Source organism: Pangasianodon hypophthalmus, chromosome 27 (genome assembly GCF_027358585.1).
Source record: "Pangasianodon hypophthalmus isolate fPanHyp1 chromosome 27, fPanHyp1.pri, whole genome shotgun sequence".
Taxonomy (NCBI): domain Eukaryota; kingdom Metazoa; phylum Chordata; class Actinopteri; order Siluriformes; family Pangasiidae; genus Pangasianodon; species Pangasianodon hypophthalmus.
This window is the reverse complement of record NC_069736.1, coordinates 10,291,050-10,299,743: the sequence shown is the minus strand read 5'-3', so window position 1 is coordinate 10,299,743 and position 8,694 is coordinate 10,291,050. Positions and strand designations below refer to the sequence as shown.

The 8,694-nt window shown below is 35.3% G+C and overlaps 1 long non-coding RNA gene across 2 annotated transcripts; it reads left to right on the top strand.

The window, feature by feature from the left end:
• The first annotated feature begins 628 nt into the window (after positions 1-628).
• On the top strand, positions 629-3,619 carry LOC117596265 (uncharacterized). 2 transcript variants are annotated; one of them, XR_008301128.1, is made up of 5 exons: positions 629-807; positions 972-1,072; positions 1,480-1,603; positions 1,839-1,906; positions 2,178-3,619. It is a non-coding gene; the product is annotated as an uncharacterized LOC117596265 (long non-coding RNA). The 2 variants fall into 2 exon arrangements; XR_004577444.2 differs by having other exon boundaries at positions 920-1,072.
• Positions 3,620-8,694: the final 5,075 nt, after the last annotated feature.

Sequence of the window (8,694 nt, the reverse complement as noted above, 5' to 3'; positions counted from 1 at the left end):
CTTGTTTTTCGTTAACTCACATGGGAATGGATGGGATTGTATGGAGGAATTTCCTGTTATCTATATCAATATCATTTGTTAATCAGTATTATATCAATCAGTATCTATGCAACAGTATTGAAAAGTGACTTTAAATCACCTCCCGTATTAACTTTCAGAGCATCATTTATATACTACACTGTACCATTTCTGGTGCATTTGGAAGGGTGACTTTGGGCCTGTGATCCTGCAGGGATGTTTCTGTGAGAACGGACTGGTGTGACCTTGTAGGTGGTGTTTTTAAGGTGAAGGCTAATGTTGTTTTTGACACATAAACTGACTGAACTCTCGCCACGGTTAAAACTAAGATAAGGGAATAGTGAAATAATTGTGGCGAGAGACAGGTGTGTGATTAAAAGACAGAAGAGAAAACTCCATCCGATGAGATCATTGTTTTAGAACTGTATAAAAGCATGGGCCACGATTATGTAAATCAGACGCTCTGCAGACCATCTCGGCTTTGTTGTCTGATTCAATAAAGTCTATTGATTTCTGGCATCCAGAACCCCTTGTCTTTGTAACTCATTTCCTTATTCTGATTTGCAGAAGTATTTGCTCCGACAGTTACAAATTAAAATTGTACTGCAGCCAGCCACTAGAGGGCCTCAGTCACATTTTGGCTTCAGTTCTCAACCCCTGATATGATGTACACCCATTTATGAGAATTAGACCACACACACACAGTACATGTTATACTTTCTGTAGTAGATCTTTCCCGTGGCTGGAGCGTCCTGACTGAAGACTGTTGAGAGCAGCTAGAGATTCTGGGTAAATATTCAGTTGTGATTTGCAGGAATCCATAATATTGTTGAGTTAAATATTGTTAATCTTCCCTATTTATGACAAACTCATTTTCTGAAGATCTCTTTTCATTATACAGTTAAATCAATGTCAGGAAATGGGAAAAAACGATGGCATTAATTTTGTCCTAGAGGCAGAAAAAAGGACTTACTGGAAGTAGAGAGTACCTTGGACTTTTTGGCCAATTTTTTCCTGCCTCTGAGTACCCCAGCCATCCACAACCTCATAATTTGTGAGTTAATCTCTTCACTGACGCTTTGAAAATGTCTTGGTTTCCTTCCACCTTCCAGAAGAGTGCTAGTATGTGGATTGGCTATGAAATTAGAATTCAAATCTATAATAACAGCAAAAAGCAATACTGTCACTGCTGTCAAGGCCTGTGAAGGCACGTGGAAAAACAGTGTACTGAAATGTAAATGTGCAAGTTGTAATTGCCAATTTGATACCAAGTCACATGACATTTGAGTAACAGTAATTGCAAATAAAATAATTAGCAGTAAATTGACATTACTAATTGCAGCTGCAAGCCCAGCAGTGGAAGCAGAAAAAGTGGCAAGTAGTCTCCTTGCCTAAAATACTACTGTCTTCTTTGTCTGATTCCTTAACCTATGACAATGTGTTATGGTGATATTTTTACAGGTAACAGGAAAAAGAATGAAACAAACTGGTGGTGGGATCCACCCACCTGAAGAACTGACCCTGAGCAAAAATCAGGCCTGTACTTCAATAGAGGGCATAGCTGGGAGTACCTCTACTGACCCAGGTGGTTCCAGTATATCAGTCTTTTGTAGAAGGTGCTTACATGAGGACTGAAATGAAATGTTATTTAAATAGCTGAATATGCATTAAATTTTTTTCCCCTCATAAGATGACTATTGTGTACTGAGTCCAGTGTATTCAATATATTGAGGTCTTAAGTGTAAAAGTGAAACATGCTGTCACTAGTGTTTTAAAAAAAATCTGTATACTAAAAATTATTTTCCCTGCTTTATCCATAGGAATACAGTCACAGCCTTCCTTCCAACCTGGGACTTCCATCAGTAGGTGTACCTAGGTGACCACAGAGGTAAAATATTATTAATAAAATCTGAATTGGTGAACACTTTTTAACATCTCCCACTAGTGTCTAATTGTTATTTTTTAGATAACATACAGGCTCTAAACAAAAGAACCCTAGAACAGGACATATTATACAAACTCTTGCAAATAAAAAAAATTCAACTTTAAAATTGAACAGCTGGAGTAAGAAAAATTGTATTGCTGTGTTGAAATGAGCTTCAATGTACTTCTCACATAATCTTAATGTCTTAATGTAGCTTTTCTCTTCTCCTTTGCAGAAAAGACAAGGTCAGTGAAATAAAAATAATTGTACAAATGAAGATTGTGTTCACTGATTAATATGGTGTTTGAATATAACATAAATTAATTAGCAACGAAAGATTTTTTTCAGATACACTGGTGGGACTAATCATGCCTACTGTACAAGCCATGGTTATGTCACATGCCTTGGCTGGTTCTACTCTAGTCTTACACAGTTGAACTGTGACATGTGAATCCCAAAGTTAATTTCTACCCTGTTTTTGCTTGAGCCACATTAAATCAACTCTGAGGTCCAGGCAGTAGGTCTGGATATGGATTCATCAGGTACTGTCTCTGTCTCCAAGGAGCAGCACATTAAAATGACTTACAATGCAGAATATACAGGAACATTTTAAGGAGATCTTTTTAATGCAAGACCTTAAACAATAATCAAGGAACTACCTCAAGTTGACTCGATTTTGCAACTTGTAATTAACAACCTCCACCCAGTAAAAGCCAAAGAAAACGCCTCTCAGCTTGAAATTCCTACTCATCAACGTGGGGTCGTCTTCTCAACTATGAGTTCCTTCCCTGATTACAGAGTGCTGTCAAATCAACATGGCTGCTCATAGCATCAGAAATAAACAAAGTACACTTCTTACCTTAAAATAGAGTTATACTGTATGTACAAGTATTTGCTTTAGATCAATCAACACACAGACACATTAGCTTGTTAAATCTATAACACTGACAATACAGTTCACTGTTTGAGGAGGACAATATACATCACTCATTACAGTTAGCTGGCTAGCTTGTTGCTAACAAAAGACGAATGTGGAGGCTTCCATGTTTTTTTCCCACCTCGTCTGTCGAATGCGCCAAAGAAAAAAATTTACGTCATTTCGACCTGTGAATTGTCACTTATGAGGTAATTTGAATGCAGCAATATGCTTTATGCCAAACCTGCTCCGTGCCTGGTTAGTTTTGAAGTTAACTCGCTTCATGCAATACCACCCGCAGATACCAGAGCAATTATTTTCCCTCAAAAAATACCTTGTGTTGTGTGTAAATGTTGACTGCTGTTTACCAGTATGTTTTCACTTGGTACATTACATTAGCTACTTTTCCTTATATTGTTTTGATTAACCTGATGGATTAGCCAATGTCAGCTAGCTAGGAAATGGTAGCTCAGTCCGCCATTACAATATAACATCTTGTACCTTGAGGCATAGTGAGTCAAGTAGAGACATGCTAGAGGGTTGAAGAGTGCATGGTTCAGAGTAAGTGCCTTCAGGTAGTTAGGGGCCGGTCTGTTTTTGGCTTTGCAGGTAAGCATCAGTGTTTAAAATCTGATGCAGGCAGCAACAGGAAGCTAGAGGAGGGGATGCAGAAATGGGATGATACAAATCTTGCAATAGGCAATATTAAAAATAAATTAAATTTGCTTGATTGTGGGTTTAGTGTAGTAGGACTCGGTCAAATGTAGACTTCACTATATAAATGCAGACAAATAGCCAAATTTGATTAATTATTTAGTATGGTGACTTACAGTAATCAAAAAGTGACTTAAAGTTCATTAAGCAGTAGTTTTATATAGTTTTATAGCTAGATTTTTGACTTCTTTTCTGGTTCGGTTCTAGTTCAGTTTCTAAAAGTGTCCACATGATGGCAGCAAAACCTGCCTCTTCCTATACTCAAGGTCCTTCCCAGTATCCTAACATTCAGGATACAATAATAAGAACTGCCACTTGAAACTATTTCAATAGTAAAAAAAAAAAGGTTTAGAAGTGTGAGAAATTGTAATATTTATTGTTCTTATTGTTATACACAATTTAAAAAAAGGGTAGTTTATATAATCAAATCTCAGTGCATTAAGTGGCCTATGTCCTAAGAGAATATTCGTAGATGAAACTTATAATAATTATTCTATGAGAAATTAAGTGTTTTTTAAAAAATAATTTGATTAATTAATAGTAAAATTTGAGTAATTAAGTGTGCTTAATTATGTGTTTATTTTAAACAGAATGTTAGATGTCCATTGGGACAAATGCAAGTTCATAAAGATTTTAGAAGTGCACAGCTTGTTTATATTATGTAATCGCTGTGCATAATAAACAACCTGCTATTTTTAAGAAAATTAATCATTTAGTATGCACTCTTAAGGGAGCTGTGACTGTAACTACAACAGACCGTTTCCCTAAAGGTCCCAAGTAGAAGCATTTCGAAAGCTAAGAAACTTTTTAAATGGTTTTCGACTTTTCAGTACCTAATATACTGCCACAGTTTTACAGTAGTATCTTATGGTAAATGTGGCTGTTATGTTCTTGACTGTGACCTTTCTATAGTATTACTGTGGTTATGTTAATCTTATGACATTACCATAGCCTGTTATTTTTGGTTGAAAGACATGATTTGATATTGAGTTTATATTTAATATGGAAGAAGGAACCATAGATTAGTTTTGTAGAAGAAGAAGCCTTTATTTATCACATATACAAAAATTACTTTAAAGAAACTTTAAAGTATGTAAGGCCTTGTTTAATTATTATGCAGTGTTATTTTGTTATAGAATTCAAATAGTATACTCCTTTTCAGTTGTGTTTATTAGAGGGATGACCTAGTGATCATAGGAGGAGTATAAATATAACAGATATACTGTACTATACCATACATAATCATGGTTATTATCATTTGTGGGGGAAAAAGTGGCTAATTTTTATAAGGCAGCATATTGATATAACTGCCGTCTATCCTGAAGAACCTAACTCTGACCTGTAGTTGAACTAGCAGTGAAACTACAGGTCAAAAGCACGAAATTACAGCACGAAATACAAGTGACATTCTTTATTCAGGAAAAAAGGAACCCATCCCTTGGCAGCACAGTGTCATGCTTTCAAAACACTCCTACCTTCATTTGCTCTGCCTTGCTAAATCTGTAGAGGGTCACCAAGGGGCAATGGAGCAGCTGTTCCAGAAACATCAGTGTGTGAACATGGACATGAGCTTAAATTCAAGGCTGTGGTGTCTTGGGACACCACAAGACTCAAGTAATTTAAATTGAATTTTAGTAGTCATGCACAAAACTGCCTTGTTCTCTTTTTTACTAAAACCTGGCAGCACATTTTATTGTCTGAACAAAAATAGCATTTAAAATTTCCTCTGAATATACAGTCTTCTGTGCCATACTAATAAAGCTTATAATATTTAGAATATATATTCTATTATCTTGTAATGATGTTATCTGTTAACGTTTTAGCTTATTGTGGCTAAACTTTCTAATGTACAAACCAATATCAAATCTAACAACGATTTCTTACATACAAAGCCATCTACCTGCTTTATGTATTCTATATTAATTCAGTAATTGCTATTAGTATATGGTCAATCTGCTTTTAAAGCCAAAAGCAGAGAAGATTACAAGATGAATGTAGTACTGAGAGTGTGAATGTCATAGAGTATTGGATATTGGATACTCTATTGGTTGCAAAATATATCTATTTATTGAACCTGGTTTATCTATATATAGTATAATGTATGCTGTAATTTTTTGTCCTTTAAAGATCTTGTAAACAAGGAACAGCATTCAAGTGATTTGAGATACCATACTTGATATACTTGTCAAGAGCGAACAACTCAGCAGGGAAAAGCAGCATGCCATGCAGTTAACACGCTGAGTGATAAAATGCTGGCAGTAATAAATTGTGGCTGTGGGGAAGCCTTGATGAGCTGCTGATCCAAAAGCATTCACATATGTAAAGCTATTCCACACTAGCAATAAACACATGATGTGTAGTAGGTGTGAGGTTGCTGACCTCAGAGATAGCAATGTCTTGTAGTTCATAAGTGTGCCAAGCCAAGTCTGACAAATTAGAAGCTTATATGGTTGCTCAGTTGGACTGGGTTATGGTGTTCTTGTTTATGACTCAAGCAGATGAACACCACAGATGCTGATTTACTATTTATTAAACTCTTTTTTTTTTTTTTTGCATGCAGTCTCTTTACATGCAAACTCTCAATGTCATAATATTAAAGGGAAATTCTGGCATAAAACTAGAATTGAATATATTATTTGTCATGGTATGTAGTGTTCTTTTGCCTGTATCACTTACTGTCCGTGTTTTAGCAAAATTTATGATTTTATGTTGTTTTCCTGTTTTCACCTGAACACTATAATACCCAGAATGCAATATGTTAATGTTACATTTTTTGCAAAGGTTTCATACTCTTAGTATTCTTTCTAACTCTCTGTGCTGCTGTAATATGTGAATTTCCCCCAGAATGAATAAAGTGATCTATCTGTCTATCTATCTATTGATCTATCAGTCAGTCAGTCAATCAATCAATCACCAATATTTTGCAACCATTTGCTAGTCTAATCTTGTCTTTTTCTGAACAGGTTTGAAATCTTTTTGTTTACAAACACCAAAGTGGTCTCTATTCCGCCAAACACTTATGGATATTTACAGGTGTTCAGCCAGCACTTCAAACCAGAGAACTATGAAGGAGATTTGAAAGTGGAGTTATTGGTACTTCCATCAAAGAAGATGCTAAATGGCGATTCTGTCTGTATTTAGTACTAAATAGATTACAGAGAAGCTCCAGGCCTGGAAAAAAGGAGCTGAGCTGAGGTAGGAGAACTAGCTAATCTCCACTAGCAAATACTTATCTTCACCCAAGTAACTACAAGTAAGATGGTTCATAAATAATCATGTAACATTGCTAGCTAACACTATGGTAGTATATTTGTTGTTGCTAACTTCAGTTATTTGCCTCAGTGCAATTTTGAAAGACCTAATTGCTTTCTGCTCTGCTTCCTGTGCAGTTCTTCTGTATATTCTGACTCAAACATTTATGGCTGGATGTCACTGTGTACCAGTAACTCTCAATCTCTCAACAGTAACAGTAATTCTCAACCTAATCTATTTACAAAGCAAATTCATTTCTTATTAACAGTAGCCAGCTAGCTATCTTCCCAGAATATACTATTATCTAGTGATCACCGCCTCCCATTTACCCTTCTCCCCTGATTCCCCTCCCACCCAAATATCCAACATAACCATTGTAGTTTTTTTTTCTTTTTAATTTTGCATCCATCTCCAAGATACGTAATCAGGAGGGCACTTTTCTGTATTTTTGAACACCGCTTAGCACAAACATGTCCATCAGTTCCCTTCTGTGTTTGTCTCTAAAATAAGATGAAAGCATGAAAAACTCAAGCAAAGTTTTTGCTGCACTTAGGCAGCCTTTCTCATTGATTCAACCTGGGCTAAAGAAATCACTTCTGTGATTGGGACATTCATATATTCAGAAACACCACTAAGGCTACAGAGAACCATGTGACTCAGACATCGCAGCTAGCTAATAGCAGAATGGGTAAAGCCCTATGCTTCAGACACGCCCCCTTGTGAGTCACGCCAGTGAAAGCTGGCCATGTTTCATTCTGTGGATTTTATTTAATTTAATTAAGCTAATTTAACTAGTTTTGCATGTAAATCCACATTGTTTACAGGCTATAGTTTAAATAGACAAATTAACTAGATTAAAATTAAAATAGATTTTCTCCACAACACAAAACTTTACATTTTCAAAGGGTGATTATACAAACGTTTGTGGATAAACTATACTACTGTACACTATAGCTGTATCTTTTTACTATGTATTTTTGCACATCTGTTTAAAATAGAATTATATTAATAGCTACAACTTATTAGTTATTAAGTATTATTAAGAATTAAGATTTATTGAGAGTATTTTAGAATTAATTTAATATAAGAAGCATGTATGTTAGTATGATATGGGTATGGGGACAGATATGTAAATAGCGTGTCATGGACTTGGCTTGGCTTTTGCAGACTTGGACTCAAGTTGATGGATTGAATTGCAGCCCACAGTGAGGTTGCCATATAAGTCATGCCTCTGAATTTGGCGACATGTATTATATGACACGCATTATATGTACGTGACAGAAGTACCCCAGCTATTTCAAATATGCCAAGCAGGTTTTCAGCATATCATGTTACTTCTAGATTCTTTTATTGAAATAATCTAGCTGTAACATGGATTATTGAAATATAATTTTAAAAGAATTTCATCAAGGACTATAAAGGAAGTCACACTGTCTTTTGTATACTATTTTTTTTTAATTAATGTAGCAATACAAACTATCATTGTCACTTTGGATTTCTCACCTAAATGTAAAAACAAAATCAACAAAACAAAATCTTACATAAAAAAGTTCATGAACACATGTATTTACAAAAAAGTAGCAGTGTAACAATACACAAAATTAAAATTCGATACCATACAATACATTACAGTAGTGTCTCAATATGATACATTTTTAATACAGCAAAAATAAGTATTGCCTGAATATGTTCCTTAGGTTTCCATTTGATACATAATGATACAGTGATTGTGTGGTCCATTCAGACTCTTAGCACCATATATGAAACAAAAGCTGTGCATTATAATATAACATAATTAAACATTGCCAGCTTTCACTGTCATGATTTCCCTAATCTGCTATTAGCTAGCTGCCCTGCCAGAGTCATGCAG